At 40.4% G+C, this 13079-nt stretch overlaps 1 long non-coding RNA gene across 2 annotated transcripts in view; it reads left to right on the forward strand.

Annotated features, from left to right (window-relative positions):
* LOC141729679 (uncharacterized) overlaps positions 1-13079 on the forward strand; it is a 254031-nt gene that overhangs the window by 84870 nt on the left and 156082 nt on the right. For both annotated transcript variants that reach the window (XR_012581081.1, XR_012581080.1), the window contains exon 2: positions 86-181. This is a non-coding gene — a long non-coding RNA (uncharacterized LOC141729679). The remainder of the gene's footprint in view (positions 1-85; positions 182-13079) is intronic.

Below are 13079 nucleotides of genomic sequence, written 5' to 3' on the forward strand. Positions count from 1 at the left end.
CTATAATCTAGCAGATACACATTCATGTGTGCTCATACCTGTTGTGCTTCTGATCCTAATTTGTGTCCTCCCCTTGCTTTTTTAGCTAATGTCCCCATTGGCTACGGAGGGAATACTGTGAGACTTCTTGGCTTGTTCCTGACTTCCACAAGATAAATCTACTCTGACTTTCCTCCAGAAGGTAAGTAATTTTATTTCTGTTTGACAGAGTTGCTAACTAATATTTTTAGCGACTAGATATATTTGAAAGTTACCTCTGTCAAATTTGAATTGGAAATTGCCCACTTGCCAGAAATTGTTAGTGAATGGACTGGAACAGACACACGTAGATATTGACAGTGCAAGTCCTGGTTTAGCTGGAAACCAGAATGCAAATGAAGTAAAAAAGATATCACTTCAGAGAAGGGTCATCTCAGGAGCTGCTGATTGTCTTTTCCCATGTGTTGCGAGTCAGGGCTTGCTTGTCCAAGGAAGAGAGACAGGTTGTTAAAGAGTTTGCTTTATCTTGCTCATCACATATCTGTTCTAGTTAGGGGCTGAGATGAAATATTCAAGGCACCAGGCCAGCAGGGCTGGCAGCGGGTTCCCCAGCAGGTTTCCCCGCAGGTTTCGCTCGCACAGCTCGGTGAGACAGGCACAGACTCAGTGCCAGGGGGCTGCAGGACACACTGCTGCCTCCCAAAAGGCTGCAGGTACCTCCTGCCAGATGTGATCATCATTTTGCTGTCCCTCTCCTTAAATAATACATGTGATCACTGTTTTTTCCTGGCCTACATGGCTGGGAGCGCTGGGCTTTGGTGTGAGTTGGAGATTTGAGCAGGCTGAGCTGGGGTTGATTGCAGTGAGGGCTTTGTGATCACCTGCTATGCTTATTCATATTGTCATGATGATCTGACATATTCCAAAGCCTATATTTTAAACAAAATCATGGTACACATTTTTCATCAAGGAAAAAAATATATGCTTTCAGGAATAATTTTTAAAAATCAAATTTATGATTTATCTCCTTTTTGTAGCCAGTCATTTTGAAGTGAATGTAATATACTTATTCTAACTATAGGCTGAGTCACTTCCATGAATAATTCTTGGTTTAGGGTTTCTTCTGTGAAATTCAAACCGACCAGGTAACTGTCTGTTTTCTGTCCAGCTAAACTGTTCAGAATGATCCTTCTGGCAAATCCAGGAAAAAGTTCAAACACCTCTCTCTTTGAGCTCATGATGAATTTAATTCACTAAGAAAAAAATACACGAGTTCACACAGGAGATCTAAACACAGTAGAAATAAACTAAAATCTGTCTGCCATCAGCATCTATTAGGAAGTAAATTATTGTTAAAATAGTCAAGTCAAGAACTGTATGGTTTGGAAGAGATATTGCTGAGCTAAATACAAGGTACTGGGCTCTCTAAAAGATTAACTTGGCTAAATTAGGTCAGATCATTAGCTGATTCAGTGCTGTCTCTTTATTTAAAATATCTTGATATTGCTGTGGTACAGGAATGAAATACACCTGAATATCTGAGGTGTGTCTTTCACTGCACTTCCCAATGGTACTTCAGCATTAAGGGGAAAAAAGCAGCTACATTTTAAAAAGGTTTCTACAAGATGGAGTGGCAATATCTATGCAGACTTGCAGGATGTCTATGTAGTACCTGTATATATAGATACCAAAATTCCTTATGTGTTGAAGGTAAGAGAATAATTTCATGGCCTGCCATGATAAGCAAAAAACCCCTGGAATTTGAAGATACTTCAAGATATGGAGCATTAGCTTTAGTCCTGGGAGACAAGGATTGCAATAAGGCAATTAGAGATGCATACTAAATTAATTAATCCCACAGCTTTATCACACAGCTGATATTTTTGAGAAATAATTTGCAGGAAAATGTTTCCTCATGTTCATCCACATGTGGGGTTTTCTGTTCAGCAGCATTGCTGAGCTGGGGGGTTCTGAGTGTGTTCAATGCCATGAGAGGTGTGTTCCAGAGATGGAAAGCCACATGAATAGCCAGCTTGCTATTCTACAATTCCATGGTATGTTTTGCTTAGTGTCATGGATACAGAAGATTAAATACTGGGGTAAAATCTTATCTGTTTCTACACTTTAACTTTTATTTTATTTTATAACTCTAAATTACAAAAGGTCTTTTTTTTTTTTAGTTCAATGGACCTAATACTTTCTTTTGGTTGCAAATGACCACAGAAAATAGACTTTAAAACTGACAGTTTTCTCTCCATAAAGCTAGCATGTTTAGGTATATTTGTGGTTCTTTGCTGTGAAGTTATACAAAACTTCAACTCAAATGACATTAGGCATCCAAATAGCAAGCATTTAATCCAGCCAAATGTAAGATGTGTAAGTCTCAGTTAGCTGCCTAGGAGAGAGATGGGAATGGCCCAAGCATCCCCTGTTTTCCACAGGGGGAAATGAGCCCCTCCTGATATTTGTGTTCTTCACTGCCTTGGAGGGAAGCCTAGAGGAGCTCCCTCAGGTACAAATCTGCCCCAGCTGAGGGAAAAGGATAGTTCACATTAAAGCTATTAAACTTCCTTCCACCAGGGAGAAAAGGAAAACCCAGGATCATTTATGAGTCCTGTGTATGCATATTTGCAGAGAGGCACATGTGTGCCTCTGATGTTTGCCAGGCTCTGAACCAATTTACAGTAATTGTACTTTACAGAGTGGCAGGGCTGGGCTGGTACTTGGGGTTATGGCATACTGGCACTTCTCCCAGCCTGTCAACACGTACAATTGAATCTTATTTTTCATTCCTGCTCCTGCTGTGAAAAATAAGCCTTAAAAACATTTATTGAAGTGCAGAGCGATGCAGCAGTGTCCGCCCACATCTGCAACCTGAGCCAGAGCCAGTGAGAGATGTGAGCTGGCCCTTCCATTTCCTCACTTATTGTGGGGGTTATGTGACAGCAGTACAGGAGTCAATATTAAGTGCGTCTTTTGCAAAAGAGTGGGGAGGAATCACAGCAGGAAGATTTACACATCTATCTCTGAGTGGCCCTTCATTGCCATGCAGATGGAGCTGGGTAACAGCACATCTCCCTCTTCTTGGAGCCAGAAATAGCATCCCTGCATGCCAGTGCATATCCCACTCATCTTACACTTAATTTTTAGTTTATAAATAGATGTAAAGCCCGGATTTATGGTTTGTTACACTGTTTATATCATTTCTGCATCTGCTTAATATGAACAACATTTTTAATACCTTTTGTGTTAGATTTTCTCCTAGCAGAAACTTATCTTTACTGTGTTCTAAATTAAACTTTCATGCCTTTTCAGCCTGCATACATTTTTTTAGTCAAGGATTATACTGGAAATATTAAGGAGTTATTAGAAATTATGATTAATCAATTTTATTACAATAGCACTTAGAAGTCCCTGCTGAGACAGGAGACCTATTGCACTGGGCACTGTAGGGACACATAAAAGACTGAGTTTCTGCTTCAAAGAGCTGAAAATTGGACCAGAAAAGACATGTTTCTCTTGGCTTCAAGGGAAACTGAATAAGGGTTTTTGCAGTATTCTTGAGCAAGCTGGAAGCCCCATGTTTCATTGAAGCCTTTTCTTTTTAATTCCACTGTTTCATAAAAAATATATAATGAATGAACCTGTATTGAATTTTTAGTTAAAAGAATCTCAGTCTGTCTCTGCTCTGTCCCCCCACAGCCTGCTCCTTTTGCTCTCTTCATTCTTCCTGTGCAGGAGCTGTACAACAGCCCTGTGTTCTCTGTACAGCAAACCTTTTCAAACAGCTACATTTGTGTCTTCTTATCACATTTCTAATATTGAATTTTCACGTTTCAAAAGCCATTTTACTGCTCATTCTTGTTAGCTCTGTAGTTATGGGAAAATAGTCAAAACTTTCAAAGTAGCAAAGAAAAGGAGCAAGAAGGGAATGTCCTCCCCTCTGTCATTCTCCTCTCTATCAGCTCTGTTAGCAGAGGAGTTATCAAAATGCTGCAGGAGAACTGCAATGGTTAAAGACTATGCTCTCTCTTACCACTAACCTTAAATCAGTTTTCTTCATTGTACAACAAGAGGAGAAAAAAGGCTGCAGGTTATTGGCTCTGTTGATGCAAAGGTAGAGAGAAATCTACCTTGGGAGACAGATTAGAATAGCCAAGTTCACAAAGTAAATCCCCCTTTGTGCTTGGGTTTAGCCTCATGCTCCCAAGGCTCCTGCTCTGCATCTGGTGAGTTGTCCCTCTAAGCTCTGTCCCAGCACTCTCAGAAGCCTGGAAGAAGCTGAAATGAGAAGTTAAGGAGAGGCTACATGTGGGGGGCAGCCCCAGAGGGGGCCAGGCAAACTTTGAAGGGACTGATTAGTGCAGACAGTGACAGAGCAAGTTCCAGCCAAGCATGATTGCTGCAGAGAAGGAATGGCCTTGTTTTAACTTGACTATTGCTCCCTGATAATCTGTGAAACTGGAAATTCAAAGCAGCATTGGTCTGGGCATTAATCTGAGCACAGTGGTTCCTTGCAGGTTGCTCTGATCTCCAGTGCCTTTAATCCTGCAATAAATTTTTATTTGATTCTCACTATGATACACCTCCCGATGGAGGGGGACAAAGGAGAGCTGAGGGAAACTGCCCAGGCCAGTGAAGTATTGGAGGACCTGCTTGAAGCCATTGTGAAGAAAAAAAATACAGCTTCTCAGGCACTGTAATCTATTTTCTCTTATGAATTACAAGCTGAAGGTTTTAAATTGAGTAAAACAAGTGGCTAAATCACTTTCTGAAAATGAACTACTGAACAGGAACGCAATCTCTCCCATGAATTTCCGCAGACAACAACCGAGCTCCCCACAGTCTCTACGACACAAAAACCTGTTATTATCTTTCTGTGGAATCTGGTGAGTTATATTAGCTGTCTCAGAAACCCCATCAGGACTCTTTCTGTCTGTTTCAAGGCAGCTGGCTTTCAGGGTGTGAGCAGCATCTCCCCTCTGAGTGCGAGTGTCTCAGTCCCAAGCTGGTTGCAAGGCTCATGATGCTCTCAGGCAGACCAGGGCTGGGTGGCCCAAACCCAGGCAGCAGGACGGGGAGCCAGCTCCTTCCCCTCCTTCCTTGCGGCCAACATTTTCCTGCTTCTCCTGGGGGAGGAAAGCTGCAGCCTTCCACGTGCAGCTGTGCCAGGCTCTGGCAGAACTTTGTTCTAGCCCAGGTTGGCCTCAGCTGGGCAATGCTGCCCAGTGGCAGAAATGTGCTTGTGGCCCTCTTCCCTTCAATTCAGCACATGCTGTTAACAGCCTTGTCTTTTACTCAGTCTAGTGAAAACTTGGGATCACTGTGGTTCTGCCACTTCAGTGCTTTTTTGGGAAATACAACCAGGCAGCCTCTTGCCAGCTGCTCAGCTACAGAGCCAAATGGAGTCTCTGAAAAGATTTTAGACTGTGTATGTTTCTTCCCCATCCACATGTTCTAGGAAGGTTAAAACGAAAATTTAAAACCTTTGTAAATTAAATTATGCTGCTGTGATAATTTTGTAACCTTCTATTCTCATTATGTACAATTTCCAAACAATGAGCAATTCTTTAATGGAAAATTAATTGGAATCTTTCAACACTTTTAAAATGCTTTCAGTCTTTTTCTCCCTCCTGTATCAGGCATTTTATTAGAATTGATATTTCCCACTTGTGTTGGGTGAATTCACATCTCTTTTTCAAAAAAATTAAACCAAAATGAGTGGGTTATTTCTTAGTGATAATCATGCCTGAGGTGAACCTGTTACTATTATGGTTATGGATTATTTAGGAACTAGCACAACAGGAGGGTGGACTGCTCTCAGCCAAACTGGCAGCAGCAGAGGCTCACAGAGGAGCCCTTGGTGCCAGGGTCCTGGCAGGGGCTAGAGAGCCATTTCTGTGCCCTGCACACCAGCTGCAGCTCTGCTCTCCTGCCCTGGGGCCACATCAAGGCACTCCAGGTAGCTGAAGTGTCAGTGATGGGATATTCAACAGCAAGTTTGAATAAACAGGGTAGTTCATGACAGATGTCTGGATTAAACCTGAAGCCAGGGGAAAGCAGGTGGTATCTTTCAGGCATAGGAGATTTACAGAGGAAGGAAGGACAGTAAGCGCAATAGGATTTCATTTATTTTGTTCATTTATTTGATGCCCTAGAGTCTCTGTGTTCTGCTGTTTGCAGGTTCTTGGTGCATGCCTCCAGTTAAATTTTCATGGTACTCCTCTCCCCACTTAGCCCTGCCGTGTTTCCTTGCCCTGTAGCACCAGGCAACAAAACTTAATAATGGAACAAACACAGCAATCACTTTAAACTAATGCTGCCCCTCTTTCATTATTCAGTGAGTTACATCCTGGGTTGCTGACAAGGGTGATCTTGAAAATAAGTTTAAATGCATATTTACATTAAATCCACACTGTGTGTGTGTATTTAAGTTAGTCATTTCAGTGCTCTTCTGTGCACTCAGTTCTCCTCTTGGGAGAAATAAGTCCTCATTCAGTGCGTACATGAATAAAAGGAAGAGGGAACAGGCACAAACATGAATTCTTGAAGAAGAACTTTATATACATAATATACATCTTTAAGCTCAGCTTCTTTCATTTTTGGAAGGTTTGCATCAGCCTTATGCTTAATATTGCCTTAATTTACAGCTGCAGTTTGTAATATTATCCTACCTTCAAAAACAAAGTATCTTGAGGATAAGTTAAATCAAGATAGTGCTATTATTGTTTAGTGAAATATTTATAGTTAGTTGGTATCATGACTTAAGAAAATAGCAAGATAATCCTACTATTCTTTTCTTTCTTCCCACAAATGCTGAGAGAATGAGTGTGAATGGCAGAATTGGCAAAATATTGAGCTTTCAAATGAACACAGTAATGAAATAAACAGGCAAGCTGATCACAGTATGAAGACATACTGATCATTCCCTTGGCATGTCTGGATTTAGTACTAATTATTTATGATACTTCATACTGTGATAATGAATGTTCTTTGGTATGCTTTGGAAAGCTAATGAAGTTCTACTGCCAGATTCTGACACCTTTCTTTTTAATTATCTAGCAGTTGTCATGTGCATGGCTTCCATGATTTAAGGAGAACCATGTCTCTCAACATGGAAAAGAGGAAAAAAACTTTGGCTGTTCAAAAAAATTGGACAAATACATGACATGGGACAATCTGGTTCAAAGAAAGGGTTTGCACTGGTGTTCTGTGAAGGCAAGCAATAAGCCTATTTTGATTCAAGAGAAGTCTTTCTGGAAGAGTTAATCAAAAAGAGCTCCAGCAGAGGACACAAAAGCATTTAGAAGAGGCACAATGAATTTTGACTGCCTTTGAATCTATTTATCAAAGCCAGTGCTGTTCCCATTTCAACGCAGGTGGAACAATAATAAATATCGAACAAAGCAAGTCAATCTGTATTCAGAGCATTTCAATACATGGAAAGTTAACTGCAAAAAGAAAGCAAGCTTGCAGAGTCAGACCTATTGACTCCTGCTACTTCTATTTCTCATTGAAAATGAGTGGTGAATGGCACACAGAGATCTGCAAGATATTTACATTATTGCCATTAACATACAACAAGAAGCATATTCAGTAATGTGACTTTATTATTTAACAGAATCAATAATCTTGTACATCATAGGAACCTAACTCAGCTGTAAACCTTGTCACTTTCTTTCATTCTGAGTGACTAACTTTCCATGTCAAATTTCAGGCTCAGTAGGGCCATGGTATTTTCCTACCTGACACTTATCCCTCTAGGAGGGACTTTTTGCCATGAGCCCTGTATGATTACAAACTGCTTCTTCTGTGGAGGACAGGCAGCAGGAAGACTCTAGTTTAAAGTGGTGAGTTCTGGCTGACACAGGCACCATCCCCTGTGAGCAGGCAAGGGTGGCACCAGTGACTCTTCCTGGCAGTCCTCATTCACAATCGTTTTAAGACCACAGTGTCTGCACACCCTTCCTCCCTTGGATTTTTCTCCCACTGTCACTATAGTAGATACTTACAGAAAATCACTGGAGAGAATTCCACCTGCCTCAGGCAGGGCACAGCTGAGGCTGATGCCTGCCAGGTACTCAGCAGAGATTGTCCTAGAGAACTCTCCTTTAGAGGCAGCCTGGGGTCTGCATAATCCCTACTTCAGCCACAAACCCAAAGCAGGTCCTTGATGACATAAAGGGAAAGCAAATGAACAAAACCTGGATATATTGGGTCATTATAAAATCCAGTTAAATGCCTAAAGGACATCATCAGATCACTGACAAAAATAACTAGTGTTCAGCAGTTTACTGCTGCTGCCATCTGGACAACAGCTCTTGCCCTACCCCTCCAAAAAAAGCCCAAACCCAAACACACTACCTCCCCCTCAAGAGAACTTAATCCAAATTTGTAGTGTATATGTCTTCTGGCCAGATTTAAAGTGCTCTGAGACCGATGGCAGAGACTTCATTGCCTTCAATGCCTCCTCTGGCTTTTGGGTCAAGTCAGCCGGTCTAAATGAGTCTTTTATCTCCATGATTAGTGCCTTGCAGAAGACGATAAAATTCAGTCTCTCTCTTTTGTCTTGAAATTTCCAAGGCTTATGGGTTTTGTCTGATTTCACCTGAGTGTTCAGCAAACAACTTGGCACATCACTGTTTGCATTTGGTGATTTGATCTGTCCTGTGGGCAGCCACTCAGACACTTTTTTATTTCAGATGTCCTCATTCACAGCGCGCTGCAGCATTCCTCAAAGCTGGTTCAGACCCTGAGAGCAAAGCAAAGCAGTGGATTTTAATTTTGAGTTGCAGCTGCTGTTGTCAAAGTTCACTGCATTAAGCATGGATTTCATTTTTACTGCTCTCTCACAACACCAGGAACTACATTAACTACAAAATACATGTGCTTAAAGTAAGTAAAGTAATGGAGAAATATATTGTTCTGGTTATTTGAAACGTCGCAGAAGATCTTGGGCTCATTTCAGTAGCACAATGAAACCAAGCTGCACTTTCCACAAAGGCATAGTTAGGGATGCTTAAAGTGAATAGATTAAATGTTCTTTCATTTTCTTTTGTTGTTGCTTCACAGCAGCAGAGCAAACAACTGCCTCCATGTTGTAGCTATGAAGTTATGAAGCATTTTTCTCGCTGCCTTCCATTTTGTGGGAGTTCAGGAGAGAGGATGTGATGATCCCCTGCCTCATTTGCAGCCATATCCCCTCTATTCAAATTGACCGGCTCCGTATCCTCCTCTACTCATCAATTTTCTCAGCTCAAAAGCCATTACACTGCAGCTAATTACCATATAAAAACTGTAATTTGAATAAAACAGGAAATGGGAAATGGAATGGGTTGGAGAAGAGCCCACAATCTCTGTAAAGGATGGCTTGGACACCAAATGTGCAAATGTTAAGGTGTAAGTTCTCCAGCTGGCCAACTCAGAAAGAAAGGGCTGCACAGCCTTGTGGGGCTGTCATGGGTAAAGGTATGCAGGATGTAATCTCAGTTTCTTCTCCCTTCCCAGCCTTCTCCAAATGCTTTTGTTCCACTGGCAATGCTTTTCATCTTTCCTGCTCTGCTTTTGGAGGCCTTTTCTCACCCTTTTCATTCTCTAGCTGTGTCATTGAATAGGTGAGACAATGCCCAAGACAGCCTCAGTGCCTGGCTGGCAGACAGGAGAAGAGAAGATTGGTGTTGCTATGGAGCAATGTGAAGGTTACTTCAATCCCTTTATATCATTTTGGCTGCAAAAGTGTTGCAGGGGGAATCTGCAATAATCCTATTAGTTCTTCTATTTTTTTTCCCACCCTTGACTTAAAAAAAAATTAGTTCTCTAGCAAAAAAACCAAAACATTACAGAACAATAAAGTGTTGTAAAGCTCATCCTGTATATCTGATTGCTCTATTCCACAGACATACTCAGTACTACAACCAGAGCTCTAATATACATCAAAAGTTGTTCAGCTCCACCCATCTCTAGGCCCCATATTTAAGAGATGAATATTATGGAAACCATTTTCAAGTTTGAAGTGTCATGCTGAGCATTTCAGCACTGGGATCTCATGTGATTACTTATCTAAATCTTTTTAGTGGTGGATTCCTATGTTGCCAAAAAAAAAAAACCAGAAAAAAACAAAAAACCCAAATCCAAACAAACATGATTTGAACTGCTGGCTACAAATGATGAATTGATATTATCATATCACCAAGCAGAGATATGTAATACAACGATAGTTCTTTTTATATAGTCCATTTTTATAGTTCCTTTTCTTCTTGTTAAAGAGGATTTTAAGGCATCAAAACAGTTCCCAATAAGCAGATGTTAATGATGCAAAAGAGAAAACATTTTTGTTCTTGTCACCCTTATTGTAAGTCTCAGTCCAAAAGGCAAGGAATGAATAGAGAAGGCAGAACCAGTGGAACTGTGGCACTCACTAGTTCCTCCAGCATTTCTGAGGTAAGTTTTCAACCTCTGCTGCCTCTGCAGGAACTTTCCTTGCAGTGAAGACTTCTCCACATTGCCCTGTGCATCTCATGTTTAGGACTTGTTGCTGTCAAACAGGTAACACAAACCAGCCTGAGAGATCCCTCACTAATCAATTAACTCAATGATGAGTTAAATAAGATGCAAAGGTTGGCCAAATATGGAACAGCCCTGCATTCCCACTTACCAACTTCTCATCTTCACTTATTGACCTGATTGCATGAAGTACAGAAAGCATCCTTCAGATTTCAGGGTACCAAAAAGATGAGTTTATTCTTTGCAGAGGATTTTGAATGCCCTTGCCATGGGTTGAGTTATGATGTTTTCATGTACATCTCTTCCAAACATGAAAGTTTATTCTCTCCTTAAGGATTTAGAGACTTTTATTTTGTTTTGAGAGCTCCCTATTTCATATATTTGTTTGGCTTTTCATTTTTTAGCGCTTTTTTCCCCCTTTGTTTCTGAAACCCTTCAGAAGCACTGTGAACCAAAAAGCACTTGAAGGCTATGACTGACTATAAACTATAAACTCCTCTTTAGCAATGTATAGACTTCCCTTGAGCTGACTGCAAGAGAGCTTTCAATGAATGATCTCATCCCCCTTCACTAGCCTTTTCCAGAGATGGAATTCTGAATGCTATACTTTTAATCTGTTCCTGGGACTTCCTTTAATTCTATTTATGCGCAGATGTTTTTCACTCTCCTGCCACCAATTACAGACAATCCCAACTGGAAACTCATTTAGGTGACTTGGAACTGCAGAGATGTGAGTGGCAACTGAGACTTGTCCCATATTTGCCGTGAACTAGTCTGGCTGAAATGCAGATGCAAGCAATTAGAAAAAGATGTACAGGCTTAACATCCTGCTTTGCAGAGCACAGACAGACACATATGAAATATGAAGGATGTGTCCTTGCCAACTTCTGAATAAATTATTAGTTACTCAACCAAATGATTGGTTTGATGCAGTTTTGAATTAGTGTCTCATGACATGTTAGGTCAAAACTTAAAGTCTGAAGCCCCAAAGTACTGATGTTCAGGTTTTCAATACAGCCCAAAGCCGAAGTTTACAGACTTTTCAACTCTGAAATTTGGTGTCTTGGGATTGGAAGGTTTGTTTTATACAAGACAGGCTTTGGAAGCCTGAATTCACAGGTAATGATATACCCAGAAAATGCCAGTGAGTTAAACTATTCCAGAGTAGATTTTCCATAGAATTAATAGCAGAAAATCACATTTGTGGTATGATGCAATTGTCTCAACTAGAATCCCTCAGTGTGAGACAGATGATGCATGGAGAGAGTTGGGAACTGCATAATGCATGAGTTGAGAAAGAATAGTTTTACTTAAATGTAAGGCTGAGGAAAACTGCACAAAATTTAAGAGATAATGAAACAAGACAAAGCTGGTTTTTAAGGCTTTACTTTTTACCTATTTCCTAACCAAATTAATATACAGACACAAGTAAAGTCAGTGTAACATGGAGCCACTGTGCATTATGAAACCTGGCAAAAATGATGGCAATTCATCACTTTATGCTTCGTGGCATTTCCCAGCTCAGACTGACATGTCACATCACTGACAGAAACTGCTGTGCTCTCTGCCTGAAAAATCTAGAAAACTGTCCTCATAGAGGAGGAAGGACTTTTGCTTCATCTGCACACGTAACATGAGCACGCAGAGTCAACTTGTGCCTACCAAGCAACATTTATTTGTTATGGAAAGATAATCCAAGCTATACATTGAAGTATAAGCATTGCTTTCTTTTGTCTTTTTTTTTTGTTTTGTTTTTTTTCCCTCACATTTAGGGTCATTGTTGTATTATTGAATCTTTACTTTTCACTGTGATAAATAACACCACTAGTAACAAGTTGAATGTGCAGCTGTTGCCATAAATGGGTCACTATATTGCTACTAGGAAAATATGACAGACTTAAAAGCTGAGGGTGGGGAAACACAAAATAAAACGTCAGATGATTCCAAAGGCTTTTGCAATGTTGGCCACTCTTTCAAACACCATATGTTCAATATCATCTGTACCCACAAAAATTTCTGATATTTCAAAAGCTGTCTGCAAGCTTTGCAGCACAGATGCTGTATTTTCCCTTGGTATTACCATGGAAATGGATAAGTTTGAAGGCAGAGTAGCAGCTCAGAATCTCAGCAAACTTGGATAGTCTTTTCCCTTCCCCTTCTTTCTTTTTCCCAGTCAAGAATTGGAATTTGTTCTTCTGCTGCTGAATCTGTAGGAAAGGAAATCTTAGATGGAGACCAAGAGAATGTATCTCCTTCATATCTCTTTGACAAGGACAATGACAGACCTGATCATACTGCCCATAAAATCTCAAAAACCTCATGAGTTAATCATATAACTGTCATGAAATATTTAACTTGCAGTCCACAGACTGCATTCATTATCCCAGAAATAGTTGGACAAAGAGGTTACTATTCATGTGTTTGAATTTTGGGATAGTCCTGCACTGTTATAATTAATTTTATAAATAAATTATGTGTATTCACTGCCACACGATGATGGCAAAGAGGTAGTAGCAACCTTGGCAGCACAATTTGTAAAACACATCTTCCAATAGTAATGGTGTGCATGTGTGTATGAAGAAGGAAACTTTGGGGTG

Source organism: Zonotrichia albicollis, chromosome 7, assembly GCF_047830755.1.
Source record: "Zonotrichia albicollis isolate bZonAlb1 chromosome 7, bZonAlb1.hap1, whole genome shotgun sequence".
Classification (NCBI taxonomy): Eukaryota; Metazoa; Chordata; class Aves; order Passeriformes; family Passerellidae; genus Zonotrichia; species Zonotrichia albicollis.